At 39.6% G+C, this 13,769-nt stretch overlaps 1 long non-coding RNA gene across 3 annotated transcripts in view; it reads right to left on the reverse strand.

Annotated features, from left to right (window-relative positions):
• LOC308056481 overlaps positions 1 to 13,769 on the reverse strand; it is a 111,932-nt gene that overhangs the window by 96,912 nt on the left and 1,251 nt on the right. For all 3 annotated transcript variants that reach the window (XR_013924849.1, XR_013924850.1, XR_013924851.1), the window contains exon 2: positions 11,641 to 11,798. This is a non-coding gene — a long non-coding RNA (uncharacterized lncRNA). The remainder of the gene's footprint in view (positions 1 to 11,640; positions 11,799 to 13,769) is intronic.

A 13,769-nucleotide genomic window follows, 5' to 3' on the forward strand; every position in this document is an offset into this window, starting at 1 on the left:
TTGTTACAGTAAAGGCTGCTCTGCTGACATGGAAAGCACTGCAGTGGCCCAAAGACATCTGCTGAGAGCGCTTGTTTCATTGCAATCCTCTGAAGTAAAGCCTGGGGTGTGGAAAATAAGATGGAAGGAAGGAAGCATCTGGTTTCATACTGAATGTGTTCCTACAAGATACATTTTTTTCCCAACTTCAAATCCTGAAAAGAAGGCCTGTGAAAGAAAATGCAAAAGCCAACTGTGAGAGCAAAGGGTTCAAAAGAGCAGAAAAGACATTTTGTTAGGAAAACGGAATGAAGTAGGACATCCACCCAGAATTAGTGGCTGAAAAAATAACACCTTGTTTGATGGGATCTTCAAGGATTTGGGATGATGTTTGGCAGTGACAGCTGACACTACGCAAAGTGTGAGATAGATAGAAAACTCAGCAAAGACCCACAGAGTCACTGTTTTGTCGGAAACGATGGTGATACTAGTAACCGAGGATGAATACGTCAAGTTTGACAGTGATAAGCTCCTGCATGGACATGAAATTTAAAAAGAAAAGAGTTTGTAGAGTGAGGCTGAAGAGTGTATTCTCACCCTGTAGAGTGAGAATATAATCCTCCTGCCTTGCATATTCGTCCACATGACACAATAGTGGGAGAGCTTCCAAGGTACTTATTAGCCAAAAGTGTGAATGTTGGCCAGATGGTTTCTTTGGATTCTGAATAGTCAAGAGGATTAGACCTGTGATTTATTGTGGGTTTGGTAAGATATGCAGCTACAATAGGCTTTGCTGCCGTTGTTTGGTCAGCTATGGTTGCATGTTCATGCTGCTCTTGCTTTACTAAATCCAGACGCCTTGGGTGAAACGGTGGTCTCACTAGAAGCCAAAACAGCAGTAGCCAAAGACAGCTAAGCAGATTGTCTTGCAGTTTTTTGAACTGTCTCATTGGCCATTTGAAAATCTACTGCCAAATTTGATCTAGCATCTTCCCTTATGTCATTAGCAAGAACAGTTATTTTAAATTAAGAATCCAGAAAACAGCCCTGAATGTATTTCCTGAAAGGTGGGGCACGGACTCTGGGTAGTTCTTCCCCAAAATTTTTGGCATCCATGGAAAGACTCCTTGAGGATTTTATTTTCTCTTTAGATTAAGTTTTTTTAATTAACTATACCAGAACGAGAAATCTTACTTTTGTAACATATATCGCTGGTTTACTTACACTTCTAATACTTAACTGTGTGATGGCCTGTTTCCACTTTAAAGAAACATTTACAAAGCTGACTGACGGAGTTTTTTTTTTTGTTCTCAGCTCACTTCACTGATTCAGTGCCCACTACCTGCTGTTGCTGACCAAACTGAAATGTAGCATTCCCTGGAATTTTCTGACCAGTTTCATAGTAGGAAACACACTAACATTCACAGAATTTCATGAACCGCTCCAGTTTTCTATTGAGCACTGAAATATATGTTATTGCTTCTGATAATACTCAACATATGATGTGAAAGATGCACAGACATTTCCTCTTTCAAGATATATATTTCCTCTTCTGTATTTACTCTATGATTATCCAAACATGCACAAAGTAAGTGCATAGAGAGTACGTGCGAAGTGCTGAAATTCCAAATTCTCAGCATGTGCCAGCCAGCGGACACTCACATCTCACAGCTGTGGAATGCCATGTGCAATCTTTAATTTCCCATTGTAATCTCATGACAAACTACTAATCTATGACTGTAAAGAACTCCCAGAAATCTTCCAACTGCTTTCAACTATGTTCTAAAATTTCTAGGGAAAATTCATTTATGATGAAGAAAAGTGTGTTCAAGATAAATTTTTCTATTTTATTTGATATTTTTGTTGTATAACACAACAATCTGACAGCCCTTGATCACGTAAATTCATTATGTGAACTGGAAAAAATGCATATTTTATGCAGTGGGTTTTCTGCATAAACAGAACGCTATAATGATCTCTGTTCTAACAACCCTCACAGTTTTTGTAAGGCAAAACAAAGTTTGTGATTGTTTATGTAATTTTCATTATTACAACATTTTTACAAAGTTAATGTGTGAATGAGTATCTCACATACCACACCTGCTATTTCAGATGTTTTACTAATTTTGACTAGCTATATCTATCTAATATGTATATATACAATATATCAATATGTATAATATGTCCATATGTATCTATCTCCATAAATATATGGTTACATGTATGCAATGTCATCTTTCTTCTTCCTGAGTGGATGAACAAAGACCTACTTCCAACTTTAGTTTAGTATGAAATTTGCTTCCCTCCAAAACACTGAAACTAGTTTGCCATGAAAATTTATTCTAGTAGGATTTCCTTCCTCATATTCATCCCAAATAATCAACTTAATTCTCATAAAATGCCATTAGATTTTTCTGGCGTTTTTCACATAGCTCTTCCCTTCCCCTGCTGATACGGCACTCCACCTAGCAAAACAGCTCAGTATAATCAAACCTCTGATGACTATGCCAGAGAAAACACTGGTAAAACTACAAACTGATCGATGACAAAGCAGACTTTCTCCTAGATCTAGAAAAAACACACCTGTGTCTCCAGTTCACAGTATTTAAACCAAACCTAAGATTTTATGTTTAATCTCTTTATTAAGCACAAATCTATGTTTGTTTGTTTGTTTGTTTTAAAAAAGTTAATTATGTCCTGGGCCATTCCCAGAAAACTCTGTTGTGTTTGAAACAAAGGTTGAAATTTCTATCATATATTGCATGGTTTAATAAAAGGAGCTTAATATGGAAATGAAACAAATCTAGCATTAGAAAAATAAGCAGAATCAAAATCCATTTAACTGAAACCTGAAGCTCTTTATATTTAAATCATAATACACTTACAGTAGCAGCTTCACTAAAAACTGCCCTTGTCAGAGATAGTCCTTTATTCTTTCTTCTATATTGCCTGTCAAGTATCTAATTCAAGTAGCTAATTGTGAAAATAACTAATCCAACCACTATGTATTCCTTCAATTACGTTATTCTTCATCCCTTTTCTATTCTTATTTCCATGTATTTTTTACATCATCTTTTAATTAGATTATAAGGACAAGCAATGTACGTCAGCACAGAAAATGCCACCTATCTTGGCATTTTTAAAGCAGGCTGTATAAAATGTTGTGAACTTTACTCAGCCTTAGACAGTTTGAAACATTTTTCATGTATAAAAGAGGAATATTAGACAGAAGACAATTCTGGTTGTCATGGCCTGACTTCAGCGGGGCAAAACTGGATATGAAAACTCTTGCAAACCTACTCAAAACTATGTGGTGGTTTAGTTCACATTAAAGAAGAAAAAGCTAAACAGCTATTTCTGTGATACTTGGCCTTGAGAGTAAATGTACCACCTTCAATGAATTGCCATCACTAAGGTTTTTAATCACTTAGTCATGCAGCAGCTGCACGCTTGTATTCTTTCATGAAGAGTGTCACTTTGAAAGAAGTTTCATATTTTTGCAAGTGAAGAACAAGCATATTTGATTTCAATAAAAACAAGTAACCAAGTTATTCATCTTCAATTAAATTCTAGGAAGAAAGAATGTAAAATCTCCAGGGGGATACATTTTCTTTAGCATTCTTCCATTATTGACTTAGCAAATTTGTTCACGTGTGGATTGTGATGCTTGCCCCATCTCTCTGAAGACATTAGCTGCAGCACCCTGTAACTGTAGGTTTAGAGCCGCCAATGGCCTGAGCCCAGGCTCCATATGCCAACTCTTGTTCCACCATTTCTTTAGAATATTTTTTCTTGATTGAAATTGTTTAGAAGACAGAGATGGATACCTGTTATGCAGATAGAGGAAAATGGTAACTTTTTGAAAGACTGAAATAGATTAATATTTTCTTCCCCATGACATTTGGGAAATGACTGTAGATACTCCCATTAACTATTGGTATGAGATGCTAAAACCTTCCATGGCACTCTTTCCTGCCTTCAAGGTCAGTAGGATTCAAGTTCTTAGCGCCTCCTAGAAAAAAGGCCCATAATATTCAATTCAGCATCTGCTAGAATTAACTAAAAAACATCCAAATCTGAAGTCTCCATTCAAATGTCATCATTTACATGAAAAAGATGTTTGAAACAACAGCATTATGACTTGTAGAATTTGCAAGCTTTGTCCCACCTTTGCACAGATAAAAATATTAGTTTGATGCCAAAAATAAAGACAACACTGCTAATAAGAATAAAGTAATATTAAGTAAAATGATCGCATCTGAGATGCAAGCAGTACTCAGAAACTTTGATGTGCTCAATCTGGGGATGATCTCCAGCCCAGATGACTTAAAGAGCTGGCACAGTAAATCATCGGTCTATCAAACAAGTAACACAAATATATTATTGATATATGGCAAATGTGGACATCTTTTAAGAAAAACTTAGCAGCCACTGAAACATTAGCTAGACTTGAATAGACAAAGTTTAAGAATCATTTTCAAAGAAAACAATAATTAAGCACAGGGACATAATTGGGGAACAACTTACAAAAGACAGATCATGTTAGACAAATCATATGTTTTCCTCTGATAGGAAACCTTATGATTTAAGCGGTCTAGATCTCATGTGATTGGACTTCAGAAGTGTTGGATAATCTAACACAGAAAAAGTGTTAGTTAGCTTGGAAAACCATGATATTTAACTAGGAAAAGAGGAGCTGACAGTACGTTTTCTGAACATACTTCTTGAATATAACCCACAATACTCATCAAGGATTAGAGCTGGAACTGATCTTAACGCTTATTTCAACAATGATCTCTGTAGTAAGTGGAAGGGTACACTAATGAAATGTTCCAGTGACAAATTAAGGGAGGTAATGACAACGACAGCAGCCTCATACTGGCAGATCTGCTCAATCTGACCAAAGCAATAGAAAGGAGATCAGGTTTAATAATACATAATTAAAAGTATACTTAGTGAGTGATTCACCTCATCTAACGCAGCCATCCAGAAGACAGGTCTCTACTCAAATGTAGCTAGATAGCGAACCCTCCAGAGAGTGATTCAGCACAGCTATTCTTGACACCTCTTTTAGAGCTAAGGATCCACACCTGACCTGCTAAGATTAGGTAAGGTAAGTCTACCAGTTTGATAATCACAACAAAAAAGCTATAACCCGGCAGACACCAGTTAGAAATAATACAGGAGAATGATCTGGACATACTACTCAATTGTAAGATAATTATCAGTTATCAATACGATCCTAGGATGTGATCCAGGTTATTTCTAGCAGGTGTAGGCAACCATTAATTTCATTGTACAAGAGCCTACAAGGACCATATGTGGAATGCTGTATGTAATTCTAGTCAACTTGTTCAGAAAAGATGGATTCAAGATGAAAAAGAGGCAGGGAAGGGCTATTTAGAAGAGAATGGAGAATCTATAGTGTAAGGAACTTAAAATTTATCCTAGCCTGATCAGTAGTATTATTCATAAACAAACTCAAGAAACAAACACAAGAGAGAAAGCACTACTTAAGTTACAGGATGATACTAATAAAAATGTTGTCATGCTTATGTTTACATGAGGAATGAAAAGATTCTTTTTTATTAATCAAAGGACTGAGTTTCTGCAGCAGATTTCCAGAGAGCAATACAGTAAAATTCCACGTAGTTTTAAGATGATTCTCATACTTCATGGAAGAAATTACATGGTGTAGTTTTCTGACATAGTAGTGGGTGATCAAGAAATTTTATTTTCCATATTAGAAATAAGAATTTAAAATAAAATTTAATAGTTAGTTGAAATTTTGACATAGGAAAAATTAGGGCATTAAACATTTTACAAAACACACTCAGAGTTACACTTTTCAAATACATCTTTTTATGAAAAGTTATGTTATGATGCTATCTCATAGCTCAAAACTTCTTCCTCTACTTAATAACATTTATCTTCAAACATTACAACAGAATTGTATTTGAACTGGTAGTTCTGATATCCATCCAGTTGTATTTATGACTACCCACAATTCCAAATTAGAAGAAAGAATAGAAAAGACATAAAACCCAAAGGAAGAAAAGAACAGTTTGTTTCATACATATACTATGTTGATTCAGTTCCAAACCTACAGAGAAACAACCTCTTTCACCCAAAAAAAGGGCTTGGTCCTGCAGAATGACTGCACGTGCAGATTGGCAGTGATGACACTCATCAGTACACCAAATTCATCCAGAAGCCTGAACATTTGACATACATTTTTGAGTGAAATGGACATTTTAGGTGGCACGTCTCATACCAAACATGTCCTATCTTTATTTCTCAGCTTTGTAAGGAAAGCCATAAATTATATTATTATAAGTAGAATATTTTGCTGTACTTTAATCAGCAACCAGATGAATAGTAGTAGACAAACAGTAACAACAAAAATGTTCGGTTTACTGGTTTTTCACTAAGTTAATCAGCTATAATACACCTCCAAATAACATCTCCCTATCATTTAATGAAAAAAAAAATATTTTAAAATGTTTCCAGGGGAAAAACATCTTTTCCAGATGCTTGTTCTTTAGGAAATATTAAAGATACCCGCTGAAATCTTTATAAGAAATTGCTTTATTGCACATTTTGTATTCTTAGCCAAGCTGTCATCACGACCTATGTATTTCTGTAACTACCTACATATGCCCATTTACTTGACTGAGGTAAATGGACAGAACTAACGTCATTGCAGTTTGACTCAAAAAGAAATTTTTACATGACAAACTTAAATGCCAAAAAAACCCCAAAACATGGAAACCCTCTTCTGAATTAAAGAATAGCATGTGTGATGATGCTTTCAATGGCATACTGCATTTTTTACAAAAAATATTTTTGTATGGTAAAATTCACTAATGTGGACTTTCCTCACTTACAGAACATACTGTACAGTCTTATTAAGAACAAAATATCACTGACTGCCACTGCTGCCCACGAACACGGCGGCTGGTTACAGCACACAGCATTTCCAGCTGGGCCATGACTGCTCAGATCCATGAAACTGATGATGAGGCTGAAGGATTTAGGAAATCCATCACTAGAAAGGTCTAACAGAGATAGCCCTAAACCCTGCAATTACAAAGGAAGTGGGCAAGAGGAAACCCATTGCCCCTGCAGTGTGCTGGTAGAATGCATGTACGTGCCTACTTCCACCGTGAATGTGAAACATTCCCTGTACCTATTGGCCTTTTTCCAAACCCACTGCCTTCTCCCTAATGGACTAAGGTATTGCATACCCGTTAAAACTATGCAGCATGTCCTAAAATTATGACATTTCATTTTAATTGAAATCAAACATACTCTTCCACTAGGGAATAGGAAAGTAAACCAAAATTTTAATAGGAATTCACAGAAGTACAGAAGAATATTTTTCTCCCTCCTATATTATCTTTCCATGGAAACTGGAGAACAAATATTTTTGATGCAATAGATGAAACCTATTCTTAATTAAACTGTACCAAAATTAGTGAGGTTAGATTAAGTATTAATTTGGTTTCTTTGTCTCTGTGGAAATGAGACTGTACTGGATATATGTTTACTAAACTACACTACTTATCATAAACCTCACAACACGTACCTATAGATTAAGCTTCTAAAATGAAGCTTCTTAATAAAGGGAGTCTACTCAGAGCCTACTCTAGAATAACTCTAGTGAATATTATTATTCTGAAAGAAGAGTGCTATTTTCTAGATTTGTTTTATATACTGTAAAAATTAGTTCAGATAAACCAAAAAGAGACACCTCTTTTCTGTGAAGAAGCATCCCTGCAGAATGTGATTCTGGTACCACAATTCTTTAGTCACATTCTGCTTTACTTTGAAAAACATTTCCTACTTACATAAATCCTAATATGATCTCTCAGAATTTCCCTCCAAACTCTCAAGTCATCCTTTCCAAAACCAGCCATGTCTGAGAAAGGAAGAAAGGTGAAGGCACCAGTTTTGTTTCTGTGGTCAAGCTGAACATAATGAGACTGCCCAGGAGCTGTACAAGGTAAGACTTCTGCCAGCAGAGAGGCAGTAGCTGGTGAGGTCCTCATACCGTGGCAGTCATGATCTCACTATTTTCTGAGCTTCAAAGAAATGCTGTGGATAGAGTGCTAGTAATAGCTGGGTGGGACAGCAACAGATACCCTACTGGTCAAAAAATTTTCAATCCTGCAAACAAGGAAATCACCCATCTCTAAAACACCTTCCTAAACTGGACAAGGCAACGCACACCGACTGCTCCCTAGGGTGATTACATCAAAAGAGCGTTACCTTCAACTACTCCTTGCTAAAATGAAACTGTTTTGTGGGAAGACATGGCTCTGAGCCAATTAAAAGCTCAATTGCTACCTGTTAGATGTTAGAAAATAGATTGCATAGCTCACAACTGTAATTCTGAGCATGCACTCCGAACTTCAGTTAGCAAGGTTAACCAAAAATTAGGTCTGGGGGCGGGTTTCCCCCCGTCTCTGTACCTTCCTCTCAGGAAAACACAAAGTCTTATGATATTCTTACTGATCTTGGCCAGTCCATGATACCACCATTTTCCACTATATTCCTGTTGTGCACATTTTTCAGTCCCCAGACCGCATACTGCAGTGCAGATCTCTTGTGACAGAAACCATAAGCACAGAATTCAACAGTCATTATGAATTTCTATAGCGATGTTTTCCAAAACTACTGACAATGCACCACTGACTTGTACAACCTCCTCTGATCAGAGGGTGCTGGACTCTGTTAAGCTTGAAGAAGAGGTGTAAAATCCTCAGCTTTAAAGACCTAAGGGCCAGACCTTGGCAAATGTTTTATTCTTTGCTATTAAAGAAACATATTATTAAATATACAAGGGAAACCAATACATTTCAACTGCAAAACAACGAGAAGAATAATGTTAAGGGAAAAAGCTGATAAAGAAATGTCACCTGTAGGGTGCTGAAGTGTCATAAGACTTTAAACAAAGTGCCAGATGTACAGGTGACAAAAGGACACTCCAAATACTCCTGACGACATCAGTAAAAGCATTTTGATCTGCAAATGCCAAATTTCTTTCTTCACTTCATCCCCTCAGACTTCTGTCACTAAAGTTTGCAGCAAGGATTTTGAGGTTCTCCTTAGGAAATTTCTTTGTTCATTTTCTTTGTCCCCTGAAGTTTTACCATGGTGAAAGTTTTCAGTCCTTACTTAAACCTCCCATTCATTCTAATGACAATTATGACCCAATGACTATGCGATTTAACTCCTAAAAATATTTACACAATGGACTACAGATTCAAGGCTCCCTGCAAATGTGGATGAGGCCATACATACTTGTGAAGAAGAAGAGACTTAAAAATGCCTATAATTCTAAAATAAACTACAAACTATATAAAACATACATATTTAATGATATAATTAAGATTTTTTTTTTTTTTTTTTGCAGGGGGAGGTTGGAGGAAGCAAACAGTTTAGTGGTTAGGGGGGTTATTCTATACAATTTATTAAGTTTGACTTAGTTCCATCCCTGCTTCATTGCAAAGACTAACATGGCAGCTCTGGATCACATCTCTTTAATCTACAAAATTAGCAGGAGAGAAAATTAATTAGACTATCTTGGCCCCATCTAGTCATCTCCGTTGTCTCCACCTCTTCTCAAGGGTGTGCCATCACAGATGTCAGGAAGCACACTGGTACCATTGGGTAGTTCTAGAAACCTTTCATAAGCTTTATTTTTTTTTCTTCCATTCCCACCCCCCGTTTGGTGTTGAACTAGTTCCTACCTCTTGGGATGCCAACAGGGTTTGGATGGTATGGCTCTGACGCATGGCTGAGGAGACAAGCTTGGTCATCCACTATGCTCCATCAACTATCTGTAATCTCTGAGTTTAGGCTCCACTCCCTGGCTCTAAGGGCAGCGTGGCCCTGGGCAGCGACTATTCTGGTCTATTTAAGCAACTGCAAGTGAAAGAAGAGAAATAACAATTTTTACCAGTTTATAATTCACCCATCCTGAATCCTGACACATCTCAAACACTGAGGGTGTTAGACTTTCTCCCAAAAAAGACCAGTAGTAACTTTTTCACAGGCATGTGTTATCTAGCCTAAAAATACATGCCACTACCATCTCTGCTTCTAAGGCTTTTTCTTAGAACAGCTCTGCAATACCTGGACTTCATTTTGGTGATGGGTCCCTAAATTTACTACTGCTAGCTCGCTGACACTCCCATGGACTCTCAGCACAGTCACACACAAGTGGTGAGTTCACATACAGTGAAGCTTCACAGAGCACAGGCTGGGCATCCAGGAGTTAGACTTTTTTAAAGAAACTCATCAGGTCTTATTTTCTTATTCCTAACCTTGCAAAAACTATTAACTTGCTTTTCTATTCTGGTGGTTCAGCACTCAGTATCTAAAACACCATTATGAATAAAGTGAAGTGTAATAATTTAATGCTCTGTGTGGCCTACAGTCCCCTGCCCATTTTCAGTCTTAAAAGAGTAAATAAGTCCCCCGCCCATTTTCAGTCTTAAAGAGTAAATAAGTGAAGAAAATACCGAGTTTTTGAATATTACCATTCACTACACATTACTTAAAACCTAGCCAAGCAAAGAAAGACAAGACTTGTCGTAGAAGGGGTCATTAGCAAAAATGTTGTGGTTTCAGCTTCATTCCTTTAAAAGTAACTCAACAGGAAAAAAGTTCAGAAAAGACCTCTGTCTTAATTATTGTCCTGTCCCCACCATGGCTCTTTCTCTTTTTATCTGCTTGTGCAAAGCCATCACGCAGAGAACTTGCTGAGCAGCAGAGGCTGCACCCTTCTCCCTTGCTCCTGGGCAGCCACTGCACTGCTGGCAGGGCGAAAATACTGCTGTGGGGCAAGATGCGGGACGGTGCTGCATGCCTTCCGTCTCGGCGGAGGGCCCACTGAGCCCTGTGGCTGAGCATGGCCAGGAAAGTCCTGGGAGAAGAAGCATCTCACAGACAAGTCAACACAGAGAGCCAGGCAGCAGCAGCCCTTCCATCAGCAGTGCTTGTGGTGTTGGACTGGAGAACATCAACACCATAGCTGCAGTCAGCTTCTTCAGCACACATTTTCGACACAGACATTAATAACTTCATCACATGCCATTTTCTTCCAGAGGACCCCTGCCTGGTCCTGTGTATGGAGTGGATCATGCTCACTGAGCAAACTGCCACGCAGCCGCTTGTTTAGTTGCTGTCATTTGGTGCGTGGCCCTAGGACTCGTTAATGGCACCATATGCAGGCTGTGCATGCCGTGCCGCCAGAATTATCAATTTCCACATGGGTTCTTCCATTGCATCAGTTACTGTAGCAACACAGCACTTTGTAACAATAATCAATTTATTTTGAAAATAGTCGGATAAAATTTCCGAAAAGCTTATCTGCAAATCCATAAAGAGTATCCACTGAACATGTGCATGCTCAGCTTTTTCACAGCTTTATGACAAGGCCACATTTTGATGGATTTTTCTAGGAATGAAAAAGGGCACAATCATAGATAGCCCCAAACTGGAACAAAATGCAGTCTAGTACTTCGCTATCCTGCTATTAAAATCTACAGACAGGGTGAAAACATGTCTTTGGAGACTTACAGTTAACGGACACATTCAGGAACCTCAAGATGTGAATCTTTATTGAATGCTCATACTTGTAACACCACTTACCACGTTAACAGAGCACTTCAGCTAACATCGCGTGGTTCCAAATTGCTTCATATGACTTCTGAGGTGGGAAAAGGCCCAACTGCCAGCAGCCCCTCTCAGTCCTCAGCAACATCTGCACTTGCGAATTGTCCATACAAAATTCTGTGGCATGCTGAAAACTGAACATATGGGGACAGTATAAAATACAGCGGATTAAAATTGCAAAATAAATAATGCTGGGGCCAGTAAAGCAGTTGTGCTATTCCTTTTCCTATTTAATTTAAAAACAAAACACCATAGCCCATTATTAACTAGCTTCCGCATTAATTTTCAGTCTGCCAACCTAGTGTACTCCAGAAAGACAAGGTCTTGCTACAGAAAGTAGCTTCACTTGCGTTACTATGTGTGAAGTCTTATGTGTCATCGTAAATTTACATTTTGTGGTTTATTAATTTTTCACTGTTGTGAGGTGAATAATTATATTTACCTCTATTTTCCCTGAAAGTAGTGCATTTTTATATTACTTTAATACCACTAATGCTTCAGTTATTGCTAATATTAAAAATGGATTTAATTACGACTTGATTAATCCAGAACTAAAACATGGTTGATATCCAAACAGGCCAGGCACAAATCAGGTGTAATTTACATCCCTAATTATTACATTAACAATTCCTTTCTTCTGAAACACTGAAATGACACGCCCGGCATAATCATGATGAAGAGCAGCAGCAGGCCAGGAAATGTAGTAAGCTGAACCAAGGTATGTGCCGCACTGAAATATCTGAGCGCAACAGACAGAAATGGTACCCAGGAAGCGTCTGGAAATTGGGGAAGGGGGCTGGGACAGGCCTGCACAGTGCGATTTCCAAGATTCCCTGACCCTCATGGGGAACATGTCCTGTGGGAGGGCCTGGGAGCCCTGCAGCCCGGCCACCGGAGCACCGTCCGCCCCGCTCTCCTCTTCCTTTCCGGGTATGGGAAGCGAGGGTCATGCAGACAGGGGCTGACGAGGCCTGCTCCTCCCGGTCTAATCTCGACTAATGCTTCATTTCTTCAGTGGCATCCAGAGATCCTGGATGTGTTACTGGGTTAAATAATTAAATAAAGCCTTGTCTTCCCCCTCTCTGGGCTTATATTGCTTTTTTCCCTCCGGTTTTCTCTGCACCAATTCACTTTGAGGGAAAAAAAAAAATCTACATTTTAAACAATAAGCAATTTGGCACTGGCCCTGCCTTTTCCTTTGTACCACGTATAGCACTAAGACCACTGCTGGCACCAAGCGAATAACAACTCAGACGAAAAAAACCCCAACTTTAATAATGGAGGGAAATGGCTGTGCTTTGAGCCCCACCAGCCTGCCAAGTCCCCCGACGCCCAGCTCTGGGGTACAGCAAGCAAGCAGCCCTCACCACCAACATCCTTGCCCTGGGTGTCCCCATGCCAGCTGGGGCCGAGGGCACTGCGTACCTTTATGCTACCACCAGGCATGGCTGCTTTGCTCAGGCGGGCTCTGCCACCTTTCACCCTCCAAAAGCCACCCATGTCCCTTTGAGGGATGGCACCCTGGGGCTCCCACCACCCCAGCTGCTGGGGGGCTACTGCCTGAGGGGAGGGCAGGCCATCCCAGCCCCCACCTGTGCAGGAGCTCCATTTTGGCCCAGGCCTCGTGAGGGGACATATGAGGCAGGGGGTGCGTGGTCCCCCGCACCTCAGCTCCTGGGCCCTTTGGGACCTTCTGGAAGGCCCCAGGCCTCACTTGTGAGGTACTGACCTTTCCCTGAGGAGAACCGTGCCCTTCTTCCCCACAAGCAGAGTGCACTGCAGCTTTGCTAAGCTGTTGGGAAAGGGGTGCTGTGCAGGCAGGAGCCCAAAGGGCTCCTTGACGGAGCTGTTGTTGGAGGCACCAAACACAACCCTGTTTTCAGTACTGCTGAGAACAGAAGACTTCATCATGACCTCCATGAGGGCCAGCAGCTCAGCCAGAAGCGGGATAAGCTGATGAGTACTCTCTATGAAGTGTTACTCTGCGTGAGAAATGGTGGTGCTGGTGGCTTTGGGGGCTCCTTAGAGAGGGGTCCATTGGGGAGGGTTACGGGCAGCTCTGATCCCAGAAACGAACCCAGCCTCCAGCCACAGAGGGAGGCTAG

The sequence above is a fragment of the Falco punctatus genome (genome assembly GCF_963210335.1).
Source record: "Falco punctatus genome assembly, chromosome: Z".
Taxonomy (NCBI): Eukaryota; Metazoa; Chordata; class Aves; order Falconiformes; family Falconidae; genus Falco; species Falco punctatus.